Raw genomic sequence first — 10,347 nt, 5'->3', positions numbered from 1 at the left:
GTTCAATTCCAAGTCCGCTTCACTCTCATCTTCCGAGAGGCTGTTTTCCACTCTCACTAGCCGAACGGTAGCTCTCTCCCTTCTCCATTCATTGTTTAACAGCTCCCTTACCCCATGACTCTTCTCTTCCAACAGAGCTTCTTCCTTTCTTACCTCCCGCATAAGTTCAGGGCAGGTAGGGGTATCCTTAAATCCTTTCAGTAGCAGCTTTAAGACAATAGGATGATTGTGCCGAGCCCCTTGTAGTACTTGGTCCAGTCGCACCCAGTCAGCCTCCTTAGGGTCAACGCCTTTCCTCAAGAGAATCTGGTGCAGCATCTTATCAACTCAGGAGATGTATTCTGACAACTTCTCCCTTCTCTGTTGATGAGTGTGGTTAAATTTGTATAACAGGTCAGGTTCCATATAACTTCAGCCGCAGGGCCCCTCAAACTCTCACTCACCCTCTGTCTCTTCACTGACTCAGCTACACTCCATTCGGCCTGGCTCATCCAGCTCTCGAAGTCCTCTTCACCTGTAGGGGTGGGTGACTGCCCCGAGAAGAAACGCAGCTTGCTGTAATTTTGCCCAGCCCCACTTGTTCCATTAAGGACCAGACTGTCCACCAAATGGCTCATATCAGCATAGAATGAAGCAGGGGATATGGCTGCTCTGTCTCCTTCCTTACTCATGTAGTTGAGCCCCAGCCGAGGGCTGTCTAGCGCGGAGGGGGATTTCACTTCTCGGCTCTCCTTCTTCTTCAAGGGAAAAAACACTTTAGCCGGAACATTCTCATCCAGCATCACTCCTTCCATCTGGAACACATCAGGCACCTCTTCTCCCCATTCAACTAGTGCTTGCACTATGTCTAAGCCATAATCAGCCCGAGCATCCAGGATATAGACTGCTTGTCCTGGGGCTAAGGCCCGCAGCCACTTTCTAATTTTGGTCTCTGTATGTTCGTTCCCAGTTACTTCCAGGACCACACTTTGGTCCAAACTGGCTCAGTTAAACCGTGCCCAGGACCAGGCAAGAGCTCTGCCCTCGAAGCAAGAGAGCGAAAATTGGTCCCGCCCCCCTTCATAAAGACACTCCCAGCAGGCTCCACAAGTCACATTGCTCCCTGGGAGAAGAGTCCAATCACATAAGCAGTCTATAGTCCTTGCTCCTCCCAGAACTATATATCCCATAATTCACAAGTCCATCCTTGGTAAAACTTTAATGAAAGAACAACAGTCTGAACAACACTAGCCTTGCAACCAGGCTACACCTCCTATAATGACATGCAGTAGTAGCTTGTGTACTGACTGAGAGAGGACACCACGATTCCTCCTGCCAATACCTGAGCTGCCGTCTTGAACTACAAGATTTTAACCCCCAGGAACAGCCATTCGAGCTCTGCATTCTTGCTTGTGTTCCCCTTTGGGATATCTGTCTGCAAAGTTATACCACAGTCCATATTGGAACTCTAACAACTGAGTCTGAGTCCCGATGATGAGGGATTCTTTCCCCAGAAAACACGTTGGCAACTTTGTTTTCACTAGTTCTGAAGGTACAGTCCAAAATGGAGGATATATGGACTAACTATTGCGTTTATCCATTTTTTCTTTGACCACCAGGAATCTGTCCACCTCTCTAATACTGCCTCAAACATAGTCACTAATCCATGCTAAGTGCTCAAAAAGTGCACAATAATCCAGTTCCCATCAAAGCAGCCATCATTGCAGGTTCTAGTCATAACTCCAGTCTCTGCCAGACAGTGGGTGTCATGAAAGTGGGTGTCTGATCATACTAAAGGCTGTAGCAGGATTGCTATGAGATCACTGAGTTTAGTGGGATGATGCCTGTTGGAAGTTAGTTTAGATGCAGAAAGCTACCGGTAAGTGCAAAAGTTTTGATGGAATAAAAAAAAAATAGCAAATGAGTCGCTGTTGTAATGACTCCATCACATTCTGTAAACTATTAGCTTTTTTTTTCAGCACAGCTGAAAACAACGAATACTAATGATGAGAAAGAGAGACTAGAGCACCACCTGCTGCCTGGGAGAAGACTACATATTTGTAGCAAGAAATATAAAAAGAAAATTTATTTTTAGCCTGTCCTTGCCAGCAGAAATGTATTAATTACATGATTTCATATACTAATGAAAATTTCAGTACTGCAGAAACATTGGTTATACTTATATATAGTACCAACAGATTCAATACATTTATTTTGGTAAGCTTTGACAGCTATTCCTCATTAGATTTACAAATGTAATGTGAAATAAGCATCGCCTAAAAAACAGCTCCCCCATAGGGATGAAAGAGGAAGCAGCACACATGCCTGCTGTGAAGACTGGCAGTAGTCCACTAAGGATGTGACTTCTTATTTACTTGTGTGTAAATTGCAACCTGAGATATTGCATTTTGTAAACAGATTTTTTTTTCGTATTGACAGAAGAAGCCGGGGAGACAAGTGAAAATTTAAGTATTTTTATTATTCTCCATGTGGACTGTAACAGAGTCCTCTCCAGTGACTGGGGATTGGATAGATGCTGCGTGCTCTTTTGCTCACTGCTGGTGGCCCACACACCAGACTGATCAGATGAGGACCCAGCACCTGGGGACAGCTCACTTGCCCAGTCAATGCTGTCCCATCAGGCAGGATCTCTCTGAGCACAGGAAGCTGGGCGGAGCAGGCATTTATTCTCCCTGGGCGTGTCCAGGAACTCAGGGAATGCTGGGAGCCCAGAGGACTGTGGGGAATTGAGTTAAAGGAACTTGCACCTGCATCTGGATAAAGGGGCACACCACTACAGTTACATAGTTACATAGTTAGTCAGGTTAAAAAAAGACACAAGTCCATCCGGTCCAACCAAAAAAAAAAAACAGTATTGAAAACCCAACCATACAATCCCATATACACAATCCTATACCCGCTGTTGATCCAGAGGAAGGCAAAAATAAACCCCAGCAAAGCATGATCAAATTGGCTACAGCAGGGGAAAAAAATTCTTTCCTGATCCCCCGAGCAGGGCCAGACTGGCCTATCGGGATAGCGGGATATTTCCCGGTGGGCCGCCGGCCCTGGGGCCGCTTTAAAGGCCGGCGCAGCCGCAGCGCCGCTTTAATGGCTGGCGCAGCCGCAGCGCCGCTTTAAACATTGGGGCTGCCTGTGACGGTCCGTCCGATATTACCCGCGTCACGCGTGACATCAGCCGCTGTGAGCGGCATTACGTCACGACGCCGACGGGGGCGGGCGGCTCAGCGGCTGGCGCGGCGGGGAAATGAGTGGTGGCTGAGTGAGTGACATGCAACGCGAGTGAGTGACGTGCAACGCGGCCGCCACTGTCCAGTCCCGACACAACAACAACACGTGACAACATGACAGACACGCGCCACGCCAGCCATGTGATTGAACTCATGATGATGAGGTGAGCAGCCTGCCTGAGCAGCCTGACTTAGGTCAGAGAGTCAGACACACAGACAATGGCAGCAGAGAGAGCCAGATGAGCGGCTGGCGTGCGGATTATCATCAGAAAGAGTAAATGGGCTGGTGGGTCGGGGGGAGGGTCGGGGAGACCTGGTTGGACCTCATCCTCTGACCTCTGCACCTTGTCCTCTGACCTCTGCACCTCATCCTCTGCTGCACATTTGGGGGGGGGGAATCAATCGTCATATTAGGGTAGGGCCCACTGCTAACCTCCCTCCCCCCCTCTTAGGGGAATACAATGCTAGCCTGACTTGCCCCCCCTCCCCCCTCATACAATGCTTATCTGCCGTGCCACCCCCCCTGGGGCCCCCTCCCCCTAATACAATGCTGACCCCCCCCCCAAATTTAGGGGGGGAAACAGCATTGTATTAGGGGGAGGGGGGATCAGGATTGTATTAGGGGGAGGGGGGTTCGCATTGTATTAGGAGGAGGGGAACAGCATTTTATTAGGGGGAGGGGGACGGGGGGGTCAGCAGTGTATTAGATAGTGGGAGGGGTCACCAGTGTATTAGATAGCGGGGAGGGGGGCCAGCAGCATATTAGATACTGGGGAGGGGGGCCAGCAGCGTATTAGATAGTGGGGAGTGGTGGACAGCAGCCTATTAGATAGCATGAATGTGGGGTCACCAGTGTATTAGATAGCGGGGAGGGGGGCCAGCAGCGTATTAGATAGCGGGGAGGGGGGCCATCAGCGTATTAGCTAGTGGGGAGGGGGTCAGCAGCGTATTAGATAGCGGGGAGGGGGTCAGCAGTGTATTAGATAGCGGGGAAGGGGGGGTCATTAGCGTATTAGATAGCAGGGAGGGGGGGTCAGCAGCGTATTAGATAGCATGAAGGGGGGGTCAGCAGTGTATTAGATAGCGGGGAGGGGGGTCAGCAGTGCATTAGATAGCGGGGAGGGGAGTCAGCAGTGTAATAGATAGCGGGGAGGGGGGTCAGCAGTGTATTAGATAGCGGGGAGGGCGGTCAGCAGTGTATTAGATAGCGGGGAGGGGGGTCAGCAGTGTATTAGATAGTGGGGAGGGGGGTCAGCAGTGTATTAGATAGCGGGGAGGGGGGGGGGTCATTAGCGTATTAGATAGCAGGGAGGGGGGGTCAGCAGCATATTAGATAGCATGAAGGGGGGGTCAGCAGTGTATTAGATAGCGGGGAGGGGGGTCAGCAGTGCATTAGATAGCGGGGAGGGGGGTCAGCAGTGTATTAGATAGCGGGGAGGGGGGTCAGCAGTGTATTAGATAGCGGGGAGGGGGGTCAGCAGTGTATTAGATAGCAGGGAGGGGGGGTCATTAGCGTATTAGATAGCAGGGAGGGGGGGTCAGCAGCGTATTAGATAGTATGAAGGGGGGGTCAGCAGTGTATTAGATAGCGGGGAGGGGGGTCAGCAGTGCATTAGATAGCGGGGAGGGGGGTCAGCAGTGTATTAGATAGTGGGGAGGGGGGTCAGCAGTGTATTAGATAGCGGGGAGGGGGGTCAGCAGTGTATTAGTTAGTGGGGAGGGGGGCTAGCTGGACTGTTCCTAGAGCCTGTGGCCTCCCAGCTGGGCTGTCCCTGGAGCCTGTGCCACTCTCACAGCCCCCCCCCCCAACAAGGAGTAAGAGAAGAAATAAAAAGAGAGAGGAAAAGTGGGGGATGAACAAAGAAAAAGGGAGAGAAACAATAAGAGAACAAGAAAGCTGGATAGAGAGAGATGGGGGGGGATAAGAAATTAGGATAGAGAGAGATAAAAGGGAAAGAAACGAGAACAAAGAGAAGGGGTAGTAAATCCTAAAGTGTACCATAAGGGGTTTTAATTCTGTATGAGTGGTAGGGACCCAGAAAGCGCTAAATGTCCGCTGGTTAGGGGCGCAAATTTACTTGCCTTGGGTGCTGACAACTCACGCTACGCCACTGGGGCTGGTATGAAATTATTTCCAGGGCTGGTTTTTATTCCCAGTCCGGCCCTGCCCCCGAGAGGCGGATATTCCCTGGATAAACTTTACCTAAAAAAAATGTTAGTACCCATTTATATTATGAACACCTAGGAAAGAATCCAGACCTTTTTTAACCACTTTACGACCAGCGACGTAGACCTACGTCGGCTGGCTTTGCGTGGTTGTACCGGGGTGATGCCTCTAGCTAGAGGCATCACCCCAGTACCGTTTTTAGAGCCGGTGGTCGACTTTCTGGCAGTAATGACCGATCGTTACCCCGGCGAGCGGGAGGGGACGTCCCCCCCTCCCGCCGCCTTCCGGGGCTTTGCCCGGGTCTCCCGTCCCACCAGGAGACCCGAGCACCCAGCCGGCACGTCCGCCGGCTGGATGGAGTCCCGATCAAAGCTGCTTTCGATGATGTAACCCAGAGGCGCCGTCCATGACGAAAAGAAAACGTATATGGAAGTTGCGCCTGTAAGGGTAATCCCAAAACTCACAGGTTTCAATAACATTTTGACTGTTGAAGCCAGATTGAAAATTATATTTATTTAGACAAACATGTAGGTAGGAAGCCATGTTTGGAGAGCAAGTCAATCACATACATTCTGTTGGCTTAATGAACATTGCTCTATCTGACTAGGGTTTGCAATACAGTTTTATACACTACAGTGGGTGGCACCTAGTCTCTAATTTCTTTTGAAGTCACATCTCATTCTTTGATAACATTCTTTGAAATGCGAAATGGACATTTAATGTAGACATGTCACTTCCAAAGCTTGTTGGCTAAACAGGTCTTCAAAAGGTCAAGTAAGCAATCTTAACAGCTGTTATACAAAAGGACTTATCACACAATATATATCCAATAAATCTGCTTAATCATAAATCCATGCCCGATAATCATAAGTAAATATTTGATAAACAAAATGGCTGCTTCCCTTTTCCTCATCAATAATCCTCCTGTTGGCAATATATATTGCCACAAACAAAACAGTCCCTTCCTACATTGGAGTTCTGGAAACATATCACTGCTATCTCAAGCAATCCACACACTAGTTGTAGTGAAGAGTTGGGCCTGTGACCATTAACAGTGTAGCGGTTTCCGCTCTGCTGTCCCTGTGTGGTGATCTCACATCACAGTCACTTTTGGTAACTGTTAAAGCCACATATGGCTTTATGGAGGTGCTGATATGAGGAAGAAGGAACAAACTAGGTCTCCTAACACGTACAAAACCTAACATAAAATGCATTTTTAAGAAAAGCAGATAAAATTACAATTGCTATCAATCCCTTCTGAATTCCCTGACATCTCCCTCCAACTGCCTAATCTTAGTTTAAATATATATATTTTTCTAGTTCATATTTCTCCTGAATTCTGTATCCCATTTACTTCTGCAGAAAAATCTCACTTTGCTTTGTCAAGGCTAAAATATACAAAATATTCAAAAATAAAAAATGTGACAAAAAGTCTAAAAAAAATGATGTGTTGGTCTAACAGTGTATGAACGCCAAGTCTTTTGTTGAATCCTCCTTTGACAGCTAGTCCTCCATAAGACTCCACTGCAACACCTAAGAACTCATACAATGTTCATACATAATATTCTTCTCTTCAGGACCATCGCAGTCCACATGACAAGAAACTTCCGGTAGGTGTGCAGATCTTTTTGCAATCATAGCAAACTGAGCTTTAACTTTTCTAGACAGCTGACATGACAAGTATCAAAGTTCTTCAGATATTAAAAGGCTTTTTTTAAAGCGCTCTTCTTCATCAATGCTGTTTGTGGTGATGTCATAACGTGCAGGAAAGAAGGAGGGTATTTTTTGTTGAAGATGGCGTCACTCAGATTGTTAGTCCAACATTAGATCATTAACAAAAAAAAAATGCCCATAAAGCTGTTGAGTTTTTTTTCTGCTGAAGTAAATCTATGTTGTGAAGGGTAATAAGACCTAGAAGAAAAGAAAACAAAAATGTCTTAATACAAAGAGAAATCATTCTCATTTCATATAATGCGTTATTCAACCACCATCCACACTAAACTGTGTACACTATCCTGAATTCAAAGGAAACACTTATCATGAACAATAGGCTGTCTCAAAGGGGGGGGCCTATCGCCTATGGCTGGGATCAACAACCCTACAGTAGACCAGGAACATGTAAGTGCAGAGACAAAAACTTGGATAACACAGAATACAATATTTACAAGAATGGCAGGAGTATAGTGCAGCACTGGGGTTCAGGGCTTACAGGAAGGCAGGTAATTTTAAGACAGGAGATGCTTAATTATCTAAGGCATAGAAACTCATTAATGCCAGAGCTCATATGTGTCAGATCACATCAAATATCTGACTCCCAATTAATAAGAAATTAGAAACTGCTACAAGCAGTACAACACCAATATTAGCTATATGGGGATGAAACTCATAAACATTTACATATGAAAACAGTTTAATAAACCAGAATTAAACAATTTGGAAACAATACTTCCATTGGTGAACTGTCTTTGAAGGCTGTGATCTGCCTCTGTTCTGAAAGTCCCAAATCAATAAAACCAGGGTATAGAATTTATCTGAGAAATAAGCATCAAAAAATTTTAGTAACAAAACATTATATTTTCCTCCTAAAAATAAAACAAAGGTTATGTATTTAGCATACAGTAAGCATTTTAAACATTTTTTTTTTTCTTAGATGTTTTAACAGTGCACTTTTCTGATACCAAAAATTGTTGACGTCAAATTAATTATTACCACGTGGATTTTTTATTTATTTATATTTTATGGTATACCATAAATTAAAAAAATATATATATATTTAAACTAAGATTGGGCAGTTGGAGGGAGATGTCAGGGAATTCAGAAGAGATTGATAGGAATTGTAATTTTATCTGCTTTTCTTAAAAATGCATTTTATGTTAGGTTTTGTATGTGTTATGAGACCTAGTTTGTTCCTTATTCCTCATATCAGCACCTCCAAGATCGACATCTGGGTAAGCCATACGTGGCTTTAACAGTTACCAAAAGTGACTGTGATGTGAGATCACCACACAGGGACAGCAGAGCGGAAACCGCTACACTGTTAATGGTCACAGGTAGTGTTGAGCGAACACGGACTGTATTATTCGTGTTCGTACCGAATAATTGGATTTTTTTTACCCGAACACGGACACGGACACTTTACTGTATGTTCGGGTAAAAATCCGTGTTCGGTCGTTTTATTTCCGGGTTTTGCATGCTTTGGCGCTCTTTTCATGGCGGGCTTTCAACAGCCAATCAACAATCGTTTAACTGGTGTGCCTTAAGCCATCCCAGCCATGCCTGCAAATGTCTTAGTAGCTGTGATTGGCCGTCTGAAGCATGTGACCAAGTCTTTATAAGTTCGAGGCAGCCGCCGCAGCAGCGTCATTCTGCTGCTTAGCTAAGGGACAGAGCACACATCAATGTGCTGGCTGCTGATTAGGGAAAGATAGGCAGGAAAAAACCATTTGTGTCCGGATAGAATTGAGGGACAGGTCGGAGTGTTTAGGCAGGGCGAGTTGTAGGCATTTTAGGGATAGAGTCTGCTGAATTATAGGGTCAGTGTCTTCTACAAACTACAATCGATATTGCTGTGTGGGGGGTGGGGTGAATCTGCACTCAATCCTGATCTACGATCTCTTCTCAATCCTGTTAGGGACAGAGTCTGCTGAATTTTAGGGAAACTGTGTTCTACAAACTACAATCGATATTGCTGTGTGGTGTGGGATTGGAGATAGGCAGGTGTCAGTGATCCACATCCATTTTTCTGTGTGTGAGCTGCAGTGAACACAATCTTTTTGGGCTGCAGTGAACACAATCTTTTTGGGCTGCAGTGAACACAATCTTTTTGGGCTGCAGTGAACACAATCTTTTTGGGCTGCAGTGAACACAATCTTTTTGGGGTGCAGTGAACAAAATCTTTTTGGGGTGCAGTGAACACAATCCTTTTTGGTGTGCAGTGAACACAATCTTTGTGGGGTGCAGTGAACAAAATCCTTTGTGGGGTGCAGTGAACACAATCTTTTTGGGGTGCAGTGAACAAAATCCTTTTTGGGGTGCAGTGAACAACATCCTTTTTGGGGTGCAGTGAACACAATCTTTTTGGGGTGCAGTGAACAAAATCCTTTGTGGGGTGCAGTGAACACAATCTTTTTGGGGTGCAGTGAACACAATCTTTTTGGGGTGGAGTGAACAACATCCTTTTTGGGGTGCAGTGAACAAAATCCTTTTTGGGGTGCAGTGAACAAAATCATTTTTGGGGTGCAGTGAACACAATCTTTTTGGGGTGCAGTGAACACAATCTTTTTGGGGTGCAGTGAACACAATCTTTTTGGGGTGGAGTGAACAACATCCTTTTTGGGGTGCAGTGAACAACATCCTTTTTGGGGTGCAGTGAACACAATCTTTTTGGGGTGCAGTGAACACAATCTTTGTGGGGTACAGTGAACAGAATCTTTGTGGGGTGCAGTGAACACAATCTTTGGGGGGTACAGTGAACACAATCTTTTTGGGGTGCAGTGAACACAATCTTTGTGGGGTGCAGTGAACACAATCTTTTTGGGGTGGAGTGAACAAAATCATTTTTGGGGTGCAGTGAACAACATCCTTTTTGGGGTGCAGTGATCAAAATCCTTTTTGGGGTGCAGTGAACACAATCTTTTTGGGGTGCAGTGAACAAAATCCCTTGTGGGGTGCAGTGAACAGAATCTTTGTGGGGTGCAGTGAACACAATCTTTGGGGGGGTACAGTGAACACAATCTTTTTGGGGTGCAGTGAACACAATCTTTGTGGGGTACAGTGAACAGAATCTTTGTGGGGTGCAGTGAACACAATCTTTGGGGGGTACAGTGAACACAATCTTTTTGGGGTGCAGTGAACACAATCTTTGGGGGGTACAGTGAACACAATCTTTTTGGGGTGCAGTGAACACAATCTTTGTGGGGTGCAGTGAACACAATCTTTGGGGGGGTACAG

At 46.0% G+C, this 10,347-nt stretch overlaps 1 long non-coding RNA gene across 1 annotated transcript in view; it reads right to left on the bottom strand.

Annotated features, from left to right (window-relative positions):
* LOC309566786 overlaps positions 1 to 10,347 on the bottom strand; it is a 1,174,540-nt gene that overhangs the window by 316,346 nt on the left and 847,847 nt on the right. The gene's annotated exons all lie outside the window — the stretch shown is intronic.

Source organism: Pelophylax lessonae (genome assembly GCF_965119305.1).
Source record: "Pelophylax lessonae genome assembly, chromosome: 11".
NCBI lineage: Eukaryota > Metazoa > Chordata > Amphibia > Anura > Ranidae > Pelophylax > Pelophylax lessonae.
Note: the sequence above shows the minus strand (reverse complement) of the source record. Positions and strands in the feature narration are given on the sequence as shown.